General features: G+C 39.2%; 1 pseudogene; it reads right to left on the bottom strand.

Moving 5' to 3' along the window:
• Nucleotides 1-5,484: 5,484 nt before the first annotated feature.
• Nucleotides 5,485-6,305, bottom strand: LOC104446746 (annotated as a pseudogene).
• Between the last annotated feature and the right edge of the window lie 12,009 nt (nt 6,306-18,314).

Below are 18,314 nucleotides of genomic sequence, written 5' to 3'. Positions count from 1 at the left end.
ATGAGGCAAGGGCTGGTGAGGTCACTCAGATCTAGGCCGACGAGGGCCACCCCTCTCCGCCGCCTATTTTTATGAACAAGCGAATGGCATAAGAGTGAGAAATGAACTTTTTTTTTTTTGGTAAAAAAGAAGTGACGTGGTATTCTTACTTAAAAGGAGAATTACAAGATAAAAGCGGACTAATGTCCGAACATAATATGTTCCAAAGAGGCAATGGCGGGTTAATCCACCAGTTGAAAGGGAGCTTGTTCGCTCGGTGACAACGTGCAATCCAGTCCGCAGCCCGGTTTTCTTCGCGTGTACAACATTTCACTTGGACATTCACACACTGGCCCAGCTCTTGTTTGCATTTTCTGACCGCTTCTTTTAAATTCCATTGAGAATCGGCCCGGCCCAATACTTGGTCAATTGCTGGACTACAATCAGATTCACAAATCCAACGAAGCTGTTGACTTCTAAAGTCCCTCACGTGCCACCTTTGGAAGTCTTGGATATAAAACAGACCGTGGAAGAGGGCGTGGAGTTCCGCCTCCTGCAAAGAAGAAGCCCTAGAAGTGCTCGCGAAACCCTCGACCATCAGCCCCGACGAATCCCTCACAACTCCAGCCACCGAGCAAATAAACTCGCATTGAATCCAAGATGCATCCACATTCAACTTCAGTTCTGATCTATCCGGGGGTTTCCATCTTAGAGGTAAGTCTCGATTAGGGTTTGGTCGATTCTTTCTCTTCTGTCCTTGAGTACCAATCGAGTGCTGTTCTTGCGCACATCTCAGAGTATCAGCCGAATTCGGTGCTTTTGCTCGGAAGATCCAGCCGTTCCTTGCCTTCCAGATGTACCAAAGGATCAATCCTGTATATTCCCAGTCAGGTATGTCCTTAGTTGTGCGAAAAGCTTCCATTATCCACTTATCTGCTCGGGTAATCTCATTTGTTGGACTTAAACCCCTGCAAGTTGAATCTACCCATATGCGTTTGGTCCATTTACACAAAAAGAAGAGATGTTCGGTTGATTCTACCTTCGTACAACAAATTGGACAAAGTGGATCTGTGATGATTTTTCTTCTGTGTAGATTTTCCCTTGTGGGGATGGCATTTTGACATAACGCCCAGAGGAAAGTCTTGATTTTCGGTAACACTTCAAGGCTCCATATTCTTGTCCATAAGGTACATGGCGGTCGAAATGAGCAGGAGGCCTTATTTATATTTTGCTATGAATTGACTACAATTGCTCTGTTGTAGCCGCTTTTAACAGTATATTTCCCAGTATTGTTGCCTGTCCAAACTAGATAATCTGGATGCGATAGTGGGTTCAGTGGAATAGCCAGGATCTCATTGACAATATCTTCGTTGTATAGCTGTTGAATCTTTTGAACATTCCACTCTCTGGAATTTTCCTGTATGAGTTCAGAAACCATCAGGGGTTCTGTTGTATTGCTTTGTCCACCCCGTACCTCTTGCATCAACCATTTATCTTGTCGAATACGAATAGATTTACCATCCCCAACTGACCATTTGATGTTTTCTTTAATTGTATCTCTTCCAACAATCAAACTCCGCCATCCCCATGAGGGACGTTGTCCAGTACTCGCTGTCCAGAGGTCCCCAGTGGGAAAATAGAGTCCTTTCAGCACTCTACTACACAATGCAGAGGGAGCATTTGATAGCCTCCAAACTTGCTTGCCTAGCATGGCATAATTAAAGGTAATCAAATCTTTGAAACCCATTCCTCCTTCATCTTTACGAGTTTTCATTACCTCCCACTTTTTCCAATGAATTCCCCTCTTCTTATCATCTTTTTTCCACCAGAATGATGCAATTCGTTGTTCAATGGATCTGCAGATAGATATTGGAAGCTTAAAGATGGACATAGCATGCATAGGTATGGACTGAACAACGCTTTTAATCAGCACCTCCTTGCCTGCCTTGGTAAGTAATTTCTCTTTCCACCCTTCAAGCTTTGAATTGACCCTAGCTAATATCCATGCAAAAAGTTCTTTTTTTTATTGTCCCCAATCTGTGGGAATACCTAAATACTTCCCTGTTTTTTCAAATACCGGAACCCTTAATTCTGTGGCCATATTTCTTTTTAATGTAGAGGGACAATTAGCACTAAAATACACCCCCGATTTGTTTAAGTTTATAGCTTGTCCCGAAGCATAGCAGTACTATTTCAATAGCAATGCCAGGTTTTGACATTCTATGATAGTACCATCCATAAAAAAGATAACATCATCCGCAAATAATAAATGTGATAATCTAGGACAAAACCTGTTCAACTGAACTTGAGGATTGAAACTTTAGCCTCGATGGAGCTTCGTGGTGCAGTTGCAAGTATCGCAACTGATGTTCACATCAATTTCCCGCAGCTTAAAAAAATCGACTAAAAGAACAAGATTGAGAAATTCAGCCAAGGCAAGTCTTCGGCAGGGAAAAGCGAGCACTCGAATGACTTGAGAGGGTCGGTGGAGTCCCGGCTGGGTGTACAAAGAGACCGGCATTACTGTCCCCGCGGGTGAGTGTGGGTTGGGGCGGGCGGGGGCAGTTTCTGGGTTAAGAAGATGAAGTAGTAGGAAGAATCGATGAGAGAGAATAAACCTCGGAAAAATGTTGCGCCCTGTTATTTTCTTCTTCTTCTCCTTCTTGTTTTCAGGGGAATAATTCGGGTTTTATTCCTCTTTCGCTTTTAGAGTTTATCTTGTTTGTCTGAATAGTTTCTTACTTTTTATTTTTTCTTATTTCAAATGGATGCATTTTAATTTTTGTTGCTCGGTAATATCTTAAATTTTCATAATATATAAGTTAGATGTATATATTTTATATAATTTCCCATAATTTATGGAATTTAGATACGACTACAACTTTTAACGAAAAATAACTTTCGGTTTTCACTTAAGCATAAGATGAATTTGTACCTTTTATGGCATGAGTCCATTTGCCTATAAAGGCTAAATTCCTTATTTGTAGTGTGATTTTCAGCATGGATAATATAGGTAGTAGTGAGGCTAGTGGAATATGGATTGCTTATTTCTTTTTTCTCCAATTTTTATGAATTATTGTAATGGAATGTAATTAAGTTTGTCAAATCAAAACAATAAATGATATTAACATATAGTATATTAATGTTTTTAGTGTAAATTAATTATAAGCTCTTTTTATTATTATTTTATTTATTTGCGCATGTATATATAAAAATATATTTAATATATAACATGTTAGAACGTATTGGAATTCTTTCTTTTTTGAGAAATGACACGCCGGCGTATCGTGTCATGTTGTGTCATATCGCATGTTGCGTGTTCATGTCAATACTACATAGGCCTTCAGTGAAGGGTTTCGTCACTCAATTTGGATAGGTTGAACTGAATTGACAATGACCAATTTGGCATGGCCAAAAGTATTGTTTTGGATTTCATAATTGAATTGTGCTTCTTCATCTCCAGGATATTAATTGTTTTCTCTGTCGCCTTATGACTCCCTGCCCTAGTGTGGGGCGTGGCCGCTTGTTAGGTTTCTAACTTTTTGGAAATTTATCCATTTGAAGGATCAAGACTAAAAGAACATATAAAACCTGTTGTCATGATCTCTCTCCCTCCCTCCATGTATGTTTGGAACTCTTAGATCAATCAATTAATTAGCATTGTAACTACAATACTTCTATTTCACGTACACTAGATGATTAGATGAGACATACACGTTTGTATTCTTAGATGAGTCTTGAAGATTATACAAGTGTATAAGCACGAACTCAAATCTTAAATGAGAAAAACCAGCACACTTAGGTAATCATTCTATTACCGGGAACAATTTTTGCTCATAAATAATTTTTGTTTATTCTGCTCCTAAGAATAATTTATGAGTTTTTAAGAAACGTTTGGTAACTGCCCAAAATTTTTATTCCCGGAGTAAGAATGTGTTTAGTAAGACTCTTAAATCTTTTTGTTTCTTTTAATTTTGTAATACTTTTATTATTTTTATTATCTTTTTTCTTTTTCTTTTTTTTCTTTTTCCTTTTCTCTTCTTCTTCCTCCTTCTTTGTGGCCAATCGTCGCCCATGGCAATGGTCGACGACTTGCTTTGCGAGGTCGAGCAAGCTCGCTGAAGCCTCACTTGACCACCGTGAGCCTCAACCTTGCAAATATAGGTGAGGTTAAACCTCGCTGGTGGCTAGGCGAGGTCGACCTTGCCTAAATCTAATGAGGCCGAGCTTACCCAACCATTAGCGAGGCTCGGCCTCATAGAGCCATTGCTAGGCCGACCTTGCCTTGGGTAGGGGACATCAACTTAGCGATGGCCTAGCAAGCTCGGCCTCACCTAGTGAAGGGGGCCAACGACGCTCCAGTGAGGTCACCGACCAACCAAAAGAAAGAAGGAAAAGAAGAAAAAGAAATAGAATAGAAAAAGAAGAAAAGTTAGACTTTATTCTAAAAATTATTCTTGAGAATAAAAAAGAAACTTTTTCTATTTTTTAATTCTTTTCCAAATCTATTCCCGAGAATGAAAAAGTGGATTTTTGTTCCCAAGAATGAAAATTTTAACAAATGGATTTATGTTCTTTTTTTGTTCTGTGAAACAAAAGAATAGAATCAGTTATTCGTGAAAGTATTACCAAACAAGGCCTTATTTCATGAAAAACTATCGTCATGTAGATTGATCTAAGCAAGCTCAGGCTGTTGTTAGGCAAAGCCCACCTAAAATGTACACCTGACTCTGTGAACTATTAGATCATCCACAGAAATCAATTGATGTTCTGAAGTTACTTTTTCAACAATAAAGAAGAGACCTATTTCCTAGCTCAGGAGGGAAATTAGTCCCATAGAAAGGAACTGAGAAGATATATTCGCTCAAATGATCATCCCTGAGGAGAGATAAGAAACTTATATCTTTCTCAACACTGACAAGGAAGATATAATCCGACACTTGTTAGCAGAACTTATGTCGTTCCAAAGGAGAGTGAAGGAATGAAGTCGAGTGACAAGCGGACATGGTACAGTCCTTCCATGCAATAGTTAATCACGCTCATATTGATGAAGATGTCTGGCACTTGCAATCTTTGAGATTTACCATTTTTGCAGGAATCGATACTTCCATGAAAACTATCGATAAATCTGGATCCGTTTCTGTTGGAAGTAAAGTTTTCTGCCCAGAGTTGCTTATGCATTCTTCTGTCATTGGTGCCTGTTTCTCTAATCTCCTCGTCTTTCATTATTTCATACTCATTTGATGAACATGTCTAGTGCTCATAATCCCTTAAATGGTAACATTTATATGGGAATCATCACTTTCTTAAAAATTATATAAAAAATTATCGATAAATCCGGTTCCACTCTCGAGGTTCAAGAGTGAAATAATTGCAAGGGGAATTAAAGATTTTGGCCCCTATTTACTAAGATTTTCAAGAAATATCTCAAGTTCAATCAACTGTGAAAAAAGTTAAAAAACCGATGTAATTTGATCACACCAATCTCAGGCATTTTTCACCGGATTAATCTATCGCACACTTCCACTTTCTAGGCACAAAGTTTGTGGCATAAACCCAGGCATTGTCGTTGACGGGGTCGGCAATGTGATCAGCCAGGTTCTCCAATGGGCCTTTACCAGTCACGGTGACCTGGACAAAGAACCCAAACATGGAGAACATGGCTAACCTCCCATTCTTGATCTCCTTTACCTTCAACTCCGCGAAGGCCTTAGGATCGTCCACGAGGCCCAACGGGTCGAAGCTCCGGCTGGGGTAGAGTGGGTCGGTCACCTCTCCAAGTGGGCCCCCAGCGACCTTGTATCCTTCCACCGCACCCATAAGGATCACCCGAATGGCCCATATGGCCAATATGCTTTGCGCGTGGATCAGGCTCAAGTTCCGCAAGTAGTCCAACCCGCCCTCACTGAACATTTGTGCACCAGCCTTGAACCAAACTGCCTCGCCGAACTTGACCCCGTTGAAGGATAAGAGCTCAGGGAAGACGCACCCGAGCGCGCCAAGCATGGCCCACCTAGCGTGGATGACCTCAAGCTCGCGGTTCTTGGTGAAGGCCTCGGTGTTGGCCAACTGGCCCGCAGTATCCCGCCCATGGTCAATGGGAGATTCGCAAGTGACGTAGGATGCGCCTGCCTAGAGAATGGGCCCAACACTTGACGCTGTCTGGCCCCATACCATGGGCTACCAAAGGCAACTGGCTTCGGTTAGGCCACGGTTTTTCGCATGCTAATTCGAACTTAGCCGAGGAGGTCCAAAGCAGAGCATGCAAGCTTCACGGCTTGGCCAACGAACGAAGGAGAGGACAAAGCCACTGCAGAGGCAGCCATTTGGGGGTCACAATGTTGGAGATGAGTTTTGGCTTTTGGGTTTTGCTTGGAGATTGTTGTTGTGGTATTTATATAAGAGAGGATTTGGTTATCTATCTTCTAAGATATCTCTATCTAATTTATCATTGGTGATATTGATCTGCATGATTTTGCTTTACATTCAAGTTGGCCTTCTCTTCTCCACCACTAAGCTTGATAGTCTCTTCATCCACCAATGAAAGAAAATTTTGGATATTAGAAGGCTATCCCCTTATCCGACAAAAGTCATCCACAGGGCCTCAGTTTTTAGGAAGAGAATCTGTCATCAGTTATATTTTGGGTTTAATAATTTAGTTAAACTAATTAATGCCTATTCACATTACTCCTAGAACCTGTAGCAGTTTACTGTTTTAACTATCTCCTATTAGAGGCCAAGCCAGTCTTCTACTTTTTATCTTATGTCAACTATCTATTAAACTACCACAATTACCAAGTGTTATATCTCGCAAGTCAATCAATTGAAAGAAACATGACAAAGATGGCAACAGGAAGATCATGGTTCAACTTCACTTGTTGAACAAAAATAAGTTTTTGGTTTCAATGCGCTGTGTGATTTTGCTTTCATGTCATAAGTAATCATCTAGAGCATCAAAATGATTAGTAGGTGGTGTGCTTCCCTCTCATGAGATGCATGGCCATCAATGTCGATAATGTCTTTGATGCGAGTGTTTTGGCTCAGGTTGCATCTCTTAAGCTAAAAATCGATCAACAAAATCAACACGCACAGTTGGTGGAACTTGAAGGACAAAACCTAGGAACGCCTACATATGTTCCTCGGGGGGCAGGACTATTAGCTCGGACACACCTTTGCATTGTGCAAACATGTGAACCTTAGGAGGAGATGTTATTGGCTGAATTGTGCATGTCTTCTGAGAATTGAGAATTGGAAATCCCATTCCAGCAAATCAATCTCCTTTTCTTGCCGCTTAACAGATGAAAATACCAACAGACGCAACAAAAACAGATGAAATGAACACCATAGTGAGTGGAGTACCGCGGCACTCGAGAGTCGACAATAGAGACCCATGATCAACATTTTACATTATGGCTTTTGGGCATTCCTCATATTAAAGTTAATCATCTATCCATCATTTTGGTTGTGAAGATTGAAAAATGTTAAAGCATCAGTGATTTCTCTTTCTTGCCAATCTTACCAGCATGTTGGCTTCTGAAAACACCAAGCTTTACTGCCTCTCGTCCTTGTTCAAGGGCTTTTTTTCTCACGGCTGTCAGCAAACCCGTCCCCGGGAGAGTGGAATCACCGTTCACTTTCTCGCTTTCAGCATTGGAACCATCATCTCCGATGTCTTCGCACTTTGGTCTGCATTCTCTTTTAGTTTCAATTTCATCTATGTAATCAAAGTCTCCTGGACCGCCACTTCCCCACCACTTAATTTGAGGCCGTTGACAAGCCATTCGAAGGAAATCCATCACTGAATTCATCCAAGACTGTCAGACTCTTTATCGAGCTTCGAATAATCACACGTCGGATCTGCCCAATTTGGCCTTGCTTGCTTTCCTGCTGCTGTGAGTCGCGACGCAGTGCCATAACCTGCGATTTCGGTGTCACTACTACTTTTGTGATCAGACTTCATACATCAACAACAAATTAATATGAATACATCTTCAAATCAATATCAACAAAAATTGCAACTCCAGAGGCAGGGTATGTATTGTGATTCAGAACGACAAACACCTATGACGGGTAATCTAGGCCTACATCAGAATAATGGATGAAGTTGCCAAACCAATACCTACCTTTGTTTACTCATCTTGGAGATCACATCAAGGTCTTAGATTCTATATCTAGCAGCTAGAATCCCATCACAAGCTGGAATTGCTTTGTTAGCATGCGCAGTTAGGTACAACCTGCTTGATATGGTTGTAAGCATATTGCATTCGTGCATATTTAAATTTAAACCTTTTAATTTGGCTAGTTTAGTCCTAAACTCTTTTTTTGTCAGGGTCCTAAATCTTTTAACAATGTGCTAATTAATTGTTTCCAGCCAATTTTAGTCGGAAATCGCCAACATTAATACCGGCCGTCTTACACAACACAGCTAATGCTAACGTGGATGATTTTTATATTTTGTATCTTTCTTTTCTTTTTTCTTTGGATAAGTTCATTAGGAGTCCTAAAACTTACCATGAAAATGTAATTGAGTGTTAAAACTTACAAAATATGCAATCAAGTTTTAAAACTTATGAAATATGTGCAATCAAATTCTAAAGTTAACACCATCAATTTATCTTATGGAAAATGCCGACATGGCAATTTTAAATTAATTTCTCTCTCCTAATTGGCATTTTTTATTGTTTTTGTTTTAATATCTTAATTAAATTAGATTTAAAAAGCTGAAAAAAGCTAAAATTTTACTAGAAATACAAAATTGAGAGAGAGAGAGAGAGAGAGAGAGAGAGAGAGAGAGAGAAGAAGAAGAAGAAGAAGAAGAAGAAGAATGGCAGGACAAGGCAAGGCCATGCCAATAGGCACCGCCGTTATTGCCACCTATCGCTGGAGGTGCCGATGACCTCCGCCGGCCCTAGACAAGGGTGGCTAGCCCTCGCCAGTCTTAGGCAAGGCCTCGCTGGCTCCAGCCGAAGGCCAGCGACCTTCGCTCGGCTTGCACTCAAGCTCGTGCTATTGGGATTTTACAAAACATGTATTGGCTAAATCAACACAAATGCAGCGAAAGCAAAGATAAAATTTTATAATACATGTATGTCCAAAGGCATTATTTGTGCGTTTTAATTAAAAATCAAAATATCGAAGGGAGTTATACAGATTACCTCTCGAGGCGCACTTTAAACGACTTGATTCAAATGTTATTCAGTTCGAGCCCCACGAACGTCGGGCATATAGTTTAGACACACTACCAACGCACCTCAAACGAAAAAGAGCTCGCAAATAATCACCGCTTCACCGCTGTAATTGTGCTAGCAATCTTATGGAGACAATCCTCTGCATGTGGTTAGCAAGCATTTGCTAACCGTATAGTTTTCTTTTTCTTTCTCTCTTTTTCTTAACTTAACATATTCACCTTCTCTCTACTCTATTTATAATATCCTGGTGAAGTCAACATTTAACTTCCTCTAGAAGTTAGTCTTTAACCTCCAAAAAAAGTTATTGACTATTTTTTTCAAAAGCTACTTCTTCCAAAAAACCAGTTTTTAACTTCTCAAATAAGTTATTGACCACCTCTTCCAGAAGCTGGGTGAGCAAGGGAACAACTCTCGTAAGTGGGCTATGTCCGATCAAGTGAATTGGTTATGGTGTGTGACAAATCCAGGTTTATCACTAAGCCGACAGTAAGACTTACACTAACACATTAGTACTCCCAAGAGAATTGATTGTCCCGATCAATCTCTAGGTCCTACAAACCATGATTGACATCTAGCAATATGTCATGACTACTCAGACAGTGTGAGTACTTTAAGAACATAATGAATCTGTCAGCTCTAGCTACAATGTAATTCAATCCATTTGTCTTATTATATCCCGATCGAATAAAGACCATGGAATATCTATAAAGTCACCAATTTGATTATATGCACAAACTTAATTGACCTACATTTTATACGAGATATAAACAATTTATTATTGGTTACAACCCTAGCTGAGGATTTCAATGCAGTGTCACAATTAGATTGTATAGGACATCATTATTGTACCTTTCATGTAATAAGGAGACGAATTCCATGTTGCGCACACGTGTAACTTCATACGCGAATGAGTTATGACCATCAGGTATAGAGACGGATCAATGAGCCGCTAATATGCGTACCCATAAATCATAGTCGTCCAACACACAAGTTAACACTATATCTTATTTACACAAGACCAGAACATGAACGATTAGTCATTAACCTTGCTAAAAACTTCCATGTTACCAATCGTTCTATATATGTCACGTTCAATGAACTTGTCTATCACAAGCACTTGTATTTTAACCCGAGCATCATAAAATCCAATTGACCCGTGACTCGTCATTACCTTAAGCATCCAATACTTAATGGTGAAGCTAAGAACACACCGGTCTCAACAAGATCATTAAAATCTACTCAATGATCCATTGATCAGAAACGGTTTAAAGATTCAGTCTAACTGTAAACCCGTCACGCATATTTTTAACATCTTAAGAGTAAGTCCAGTCACAACCGATCTTATGAAATCATTCATATAAATAATTAGATAAATGAATGAATACGTCTTTATCATTAATTTGACAATTCAACCAAAATCCTTAACATGTAATTATTACATGGTTGCTTTAGGGTATATAACTAACACACGCTCGAGCACCCAAATTTAGGTGACGCCGACACTTTTGCCTAGGCCTAGCGAGCATCACTAACCCTTGCCAGCTTCAAGTGATAGCCAGCGTCACCCAAATTTGGGTGGGTACCTAAATCTAAGTGCCCTCGCTCGGGCCAGGAAGAGTCGCATGTGTGACATCTGAAATTTCCGTATTTAAAATTATGTAATATTCGAAAATTCATGTTATGGTAATGATACTTAAATTTTGAGCTAAATATAATTGCCTTAGTATTATGACAAACATGCAGAAACTTTAAGCGAATCATAAATTTCGTGGGACGTGGCGGGTAATTTCCATAATCGTGGATTGTCTCGAGTTCGGTGTATGAATTGAATTAAATGATATTAATTAAATTATTGTTGTCTTAATAGTTGATGTGTGTTATAAATTGTGTAAACTTAGTTAATTATTGATAATAGTGGTTAATCTATGCTATTGAATGTTGTAAGAAGAGGGCTAGGTAACTTATTATATTTTACTTGCAAAGATTTATTAAAATTTGAATTTTAAGTTCCACTTGTCTTTATATTATGTATTGCATGGTCATGTGTCTCTAGCAAACAATATTTTTATTACCAATTTTGATACAAAGAATTAAGTCATGATTTTTTCGCCAAATGACTTATTTTCTTCATGCATTTCACTTGACCATGTGCAAGAGTTTTGCCTTGCATTTGTGCCGCATCAAGCTGAAGACTAACATCTAAATTTACACCTAACAATGAGAGAAAATCAAATTATCTTAATTAATTTTAATATAACTCATTCTATCTTGCAAAAGAACCCATTTTTGTTCTTCCATAATTCAAATGAAAACTGTGTTGCGACCTAAATTTCGAGTGCGCCACCTAAAATTAGGCTAATTGACTACTAAGTCTGACTTAACTCGGGCTCTCTCAAGCCCATATTAATTCGCGACTTAGGTTCAAATATCTAGCATACAAAAGGGAGTCGCCAATAATCAGTTTACGCTAGGTTAATTAGACATAAGTAAAATAATTATGAACCAGAGATTTTGAGATACATGGACTTGGTTATACTAGACTTTTCTAATGCCCTTTCAGTACCTTTCTCTTTTATTTTTAAAAATTGTTTTGCAGGCAACTTGAATCAATTTTAATTTACTTTCCCTAACATGTGAGGTGATTATACAGGTACACAAACCACCAATTTAACACTTAAGAAAAACAAATAAAATAATCCAGAACTTACCTCATAGCAACGAAAGTGTCTGCGTTATGTGCCATTTGATTTGGAAAAAGAGAAATAACATCATTTTTCATGGTGAATCCTTGGTGGTTTCAGCTTCAAAAAAATCACCTTATCAAGGTTGTCAAGGACAAAGCTATTACTTTCAAAAATGTTCCTCTTACCCTAAGGAGCAAGAGACTTTAGAGAGGGTGGGGCTTTGACCCTTCGGTGTTTTCTCGCTAGCCCGTTTCTCCTTAGCAGCTTCTCATGTGCTTTGCCTTGCTTCTTAGTCAGCTATAGGCTCTCCATTCTTCGTCTCGCTTACCATCGAGTGGCCAAAGGTTGGTGTGCCTTGTAGTTTCACTTTATTGTATCTATTGTTGCTGTCTAGCTTGTTGTTTTGTTGTTGCCCTCGCGGCTTTTACATCGGCTCCCTTTCAGTCACTCTCTTGTTTGAAGTTTGAGTGTAAGTTTTTGGCGCCAATCTTTTGTATATTTGTCCAAAGCTCAATATATATTATTACCTTTCACAAAAAAAAAAAAAAAAAAAATCAAAAGCATCTACGTTATTAGATCAGAATTCACATCAACAGTTCTAGATATGATTTCTAATTAATATGCAATACTCAATTTTTATTAAATGAGAATCTAATTTATATGCAATGCATGTTATTAATCTAACATAAAATGATATGACATGAAATATAAGCATGTAGTATATCCTAAAGAAAATTACCTAAAACTATAACTAAATAGAAAATAAAATTAAACATGCAATCCTACTCTAGTATGTAATGATATGCAAATAATGCCTTAACTCTAAGTTTTTTTCTTTTCCATGAAATTCGAAATGGAAATTGTCCAATAACTAAATGTGCAATCTAAATTAACCAAATAATCTAATTATAATTACATGCAATTTTTAATTAAATGAACCTGTCAATAATTTCTAAATGACGTGTATTTCATGAACCTAATTCTAGATAACATGGGCATGATTTTTTATTTTTTATTTTATTTTTTATGAAACTTCATAATTAAATTTACTAAAAAATAAAAATCTAACTAAAGTGAAATGTTATCTATTCTAAATACCTTCTAGACATGCATTTAAAAAAATCTAACTAACCTATTATGCAATCAATTCTAATCTACATGAAATGCAAATGCCATTTTTTTTGTATTTTCGGAATAAACAAAACAATTAAAAGATAAAGACTAAATCATTCATGGTCATCATATCCATATTCAAATTGAAATTCAAATTTGATTATTCCACTAATAAAATCGATAAATCGATCTTAAGTTTTAAAAATCGAAATATCAATTTTATTCTCGTGTGATTAATTATTACATCTAAAACCTTATAGATGGAATAAAAATTAAATGTGCTTGATTTGCGAATCGAAGCTATACATCAAGAATTTCAATTGTGCATTGACAAATATTTCAAACAAAAAGATAAAATATCAAAAACTAAAATAAAATAAAATAAATCTACTAAATAAACCTACGTAGTAAAATAAACCTACCGAATAAAATAAAATAAATCTCTACCTAGATTTGAATTTTTTCCCAATATCCGGTAGATTGGACTACGAAGGAGGCTCGGCGCGGCTAAGGACGGTGCAAGGGCAGCGGCTTGTGGTGTCGCTGGTCACTGTCGGTCGGAGGTCCCGGTGGTCGGAGCTCCGGCGAGGTCCGGCGAAAGCAGGCTCGGGCAGTAGCTGATGGCGCAGCGAGGGGGCAGCAGCAAAACAGGGGAGCCGGAACAGAGACAGCACGGTGGTGTTCGGACGGAAGGGCTCGGAGTGGATCTGCTGGGAGGCCGGCGTCTGATTCGGAACCTGCTGGCATCGGGACGGTGACAGGGCGTCGCGGGCGGAGGGGAGTGCGGCGACCGGTCCTGGCGTCGCTCGGGCGTACGGTGGCTCGGCAGCAGGGACAGCAAAACAGAAGCGGAAGCTCGGTGTCCGGTCTGGAACTTGCTGGCGTCACCTGGTCGCTGGGTCGAAGAAGGTTCGAGCGGCGTGCAGGGGGCCGGCGTCCGGTTTGGAACCTGCTGCAGCGAACGGAGCAGCGCCGGGTCGTCGGAGCAGAGGCGGAGCAGCTTGGGTTGCAGCGTCGGGTCGCTGGTCGGAGGTCGCGGTGGTCGGATCTAGCTGCAGGAGCGGCAGAGACCGGCACAGGGGTGCGGTGGCGCGGCTAGGTCGCGAGCAGAAGCGGAGCCGGCAGAGGGAGAGCAGAAGCGGGCGGCGAGTGTCGCGTGGTGGCCGGATGCAGGCGCGGGCAGCAAGTATAGAGCAAGACGATGAACAGTAAACGTCCAATCAATCACCCTGCCGCTTCTGCTTCTTTTTTTTCCTTCTTCACGTTTCCCCATCTCTTTTCCTTTTCCTTTTTTTTTTTTTGCTTTTCCCCAAGCTTTTCCGTTTCTTTTTTCAAAGGGACGAACGGAAAAGCCCAAGGGAAAACTCCTCTTCTCTTTCTTTGTGTCGATTTCTCTTTGACTCAAGAGAAAACGAAAAAACCTCAATTGTGGCCGTGTATTCAATGTGGCCTCCCAAAATCTTACGTAAACAATCTTTTTATAGGCTAAGAATTAAATTTTTAATTTCCTTTTTAAATTAACATTCGTGAAGATTTCTTTTGAAACGCAATATTTATTTTTCCAAACGTAATATTTATTTTTGAATTGAAATCTCACAAAGATAAATCCGTAAAATCTTCCCGAGATGATACGTGCTTAGGCCAATTTGCTTTCTTTGTAGACTTAACTCAACTCATCAAATTAAAGTTCTGAACCATCAATTTGAACCCATTTGTTACCGGCCCATTATAAATGCAAATTAAAAATAAACACACCTAACACTATATGAAATACAATTAATTAATTAATTAATTTTTTGTAGGAGTTAAAATTAATCCATAATTTTCTAATGTGATAAATGACTAGACGAGTCGCCAAAATTTAGATGTCAACAAGCTGCATATGTTATATCCACTTTTCAATTCAAGAAATTAGAAAACAAAGTTATACATAAAGCCAAATATTTGTTTTTAGGGGCTTTTTTTGTCTTTTCTATTATATTCTCTTTTAGGTTAAAAGTTGTACCTATATATTAGCGATGGCAAACCCTAGCGGTCAAGACGCTGAAAAAGGAAATAGAGAGGCAAGAAAAAGAGAGAAGAAAAAAGTGAGTTTTTTCTTGATGAGAGTTTTCAATCTCTTTGTGCCCTGATCTTGAGAGAAGATCATCGTTGTATTCTAATTTTTTTTCGAAGTCTAGTGGATTCGCAGAGTGCCTCTACGCGGAGACGTAGCCCAAGTTTGGGTGAACTTCGATAACAAATTTTCTGGCATGTTCATCTGATTCTGCTCTTTTATTACTATATTATGTCTGGTGAATTGTTTGCAAGCGTTATTTTTCTGGAATTGACGTGCGATTTCGTAACAACTTGTATCAGAGCCTAGGTTGGCTAATCAAGAACATTGAGGGTTTTTCGGTGACGTTCGATTGAAAGCAAACAGGATGGCAGAAGATAAAATCAGAATCGATAAGTTCAATGGAGAGGATTTCGGATGGTGGAAACTACAAGTAGAGGATTATCTTTATCAGAAAGATCTCTATGCACCACTTGAGGGTTGGAAACTTGAGATGGCGGAAGTGGATCCGACGGCGAAGCGGATGGAAAATTCTTGATCGAAAGGCGTTAGGTGCGATTCGTCTAGGGTTGACGAAAAGACAGGGTATCACATTGCGAAAGCAAAAACTGCAAAAAGAAGCCATGGATATTCTAACGAATATTTTTGAGAAGCCATCCACATCAAATCAGGTATTTTTGCTGAAGAAACTGGTTAATATGAAGTTATCGATAGAGGTTCGTGGCGAGCATATTAATAGTTTCACGCAGGTCGGGTCCATTGGAATCCGCAGGCATAAATTTAGATATGAAGCTTCAAGCTTTATTATTTTTATGTTCTCTTCCAGAAAGCTACAATACCGCAGTGCAGGGAATTTCGAGCACTATGAAGGATGATTTAACTTTTGATGATGCTGTGAGTAGTATCATGGATGAAGAGATGCGAAGGAAAGTCTCAGGTGGAGATAATTTTTTTGCATCTACATCTTCAACGGCACTTGCAGTGGAGAACCGTGGAAGAAGCCTACAAAAATGAGTGTTGGTTTTGTCACAAAACCGAACACCGAAGGTTTCAGTGTGAAGCCTACAAAAAGAAGCAGCAAGATGAGAATCAAGGTGCTAATGTAGTTAGCAATAAATCTTTGCTAGATAACTTGTGTTTGTCTGCAGGGTTTGACTTGACAACAGATAAATGGTTTATTGATTCTAGCGCTTCTTTTCATTGCACCTCGCAAAGAGACATATTTGATGATTATGCTAGTGGAGATTTTGGACAAGTGGTTGTGGGAAACGGCCACATGTGTCCAATTGTTGGGAAAGGAACCGTGACTGTGAACATCTCAGGTGGAGGACGTCTAGTTTTGCGTGAAACAAGGCATATTCCGGAATTAAAGAAAAATCTGATTTCAACTAGTAAACTTGACCAAGAAGGTTTGGTAATAACCTTTGGCTGCGGAGAGTGGAAGATAACCTCAGGGGTAAGAGTAGTAGTAAATGGAAAGCGTACGGGGTACACTTTACCTTCTCCAAGGAGACAATATCAGTGATATGGTTGCAACTACAATGGCTACAGGTAATTTATATACTCTTTGGCATTATCGTTTAGGACATCTTGGTGAAAAAGGTGTAAAGCAATTACACTCGAGAAAATTACTTCCGGGTTTACAAAAAGTTGAGTTAGATTTTTGTGAGAGTTGCATTTATGGAAAACAGAAGGCTATTAGTTTTCAATTGAATGGGCGACAAAATAAAGGCCATAAGCTAGAGTTGGTTCATACTAATGTATGGGGACCTGCTCAAGAACTCTCTTATGGTGGTAAGAGATATTTTATCACATTCATTGATGATGCGACAAGAAAGACTTGGGTCTATGCTCTTAAAGAAAAATCAGAAGTATTCGAGATGTTCAGAATGTGGAAGACCATGGTAGAAAAAGAAACAGGTTATCAGATTAAAGTTTTGAAATATGATGATGGTGGTGAATACACAAGTAAAGAATTTGCAAATTATTTGAGCCGAGAAGGCATACACGGGCTAAAGACTGTTCCTAGAACTCAAGAGAACGGTGTAGCTGAAAGAATGAACAGGACTATTCTAGAACGTGCAAGATGCATGAGACTACACGCGGGTCTCCCGCTGCACTTATGGGCCGCTACAGTTGATGCAGCTGTTTATCTTATCAATAGAAGTCCATCTAGTGCGTTGGATGGAGAAATACCACAAGAGCGGTGGTCAGGTAAAAAGATTAATTATTCACATCTAAAGGTGTTTGGTTGTATTGCATATGCTTTGATTGACAGGGAGGATAGAAAAAAGCTTGATGCTAAGTCCTAGAAGTGCGTCTTTATCGGATACTGTGGCGACGAGTATGGCTATAGATTTTGGGATTATGAGAATAACAAAGTCATCCACAATCGCAATGTGGTATTCCATGAAGAAAATATGTACAAGAATCGTCAGACAGAGACAGAGCATGAGAAGGTAGTACAACCAGAGTATGTTGAATTAGACATAATGCCCGTGAAGATGTTTCCAATAGATCAAAGTTCACCTGAAAGAGAGGTTCAAGATGAGCCTATTATCAGTGAAGAGGTAGTTCAAGAAGAACGCAGTGATTCGGAGCAAACGAATGACCCTGAAGTACTTGTCTTGAGAAGGTCTACACGTGTGAGAAAGCCAAAGGTAATTTTTGATCCATCAGCTAATACTGTTCTAAGCCTTGTCTTATATACAGATTCGGGGGAACCGGAGACTTACGATGAGGCAAAGGCAGACACGTCTCACTTGCAGTGGGAGTGTGCTATGAAAGACGAGATGAGCTCGTTACTTCAAAACAAAACTTGGGAGTTGACCAAGTTGCCCATAGGTAAAAAAGCTTTATTAAACAAATGGGTGTACAGGATTAAGAATGAAGCAGATGGTAGTATTAGATACAAGGCAAGACTTGTAGTCAAGGGCTCTTCTAAAAAAGAATGGATCGACTACTCCGAGATATTTTCACCTGTAGTGAAAATGACATCAATTAGAGTTCTGCTAAGTATAGTTGCAGTGGAGGATCTTCATCTTGAGTTAGTTAGACGTAAAAACAGCGTTTTTACATGGTGACTTAGATGAAGAATTTTACATGGCACAACCTAAGGGTTTTGAAGTCAAAGGTAAGGAGCACATGGTATGTCGCTTGAAAAAAAGCTTGTATGGCTTGAAACAAGCTCCATGCAGCAATGGTACTTAAAATTTGATGGTTTCATGCAAGAAAAAGGATTTGCACACCTTTGTGAGTCCGATCACTGTGTTTATTTTCGCAAATATGATGATG

This window comes from Eucalyptus grandis, chromosome 5 (genome assembly GCF_016545825.1).
Source record: "Eucalyptus grandis isolate ANBG69807.140 chromosome 5, ASM1654582v1, whole genome shotgun sequence".
NCBI classification, from domain to species: Eukaryota; Viridiplantae; Streptophyta; class Magnoliopsida; order Myrtales; family Myrtaceae; genus Eucalyptus; species Eucalyptus grandis.
This window is presented reverse-complemented; position numbering and strand designations above follow the sequence as displayed.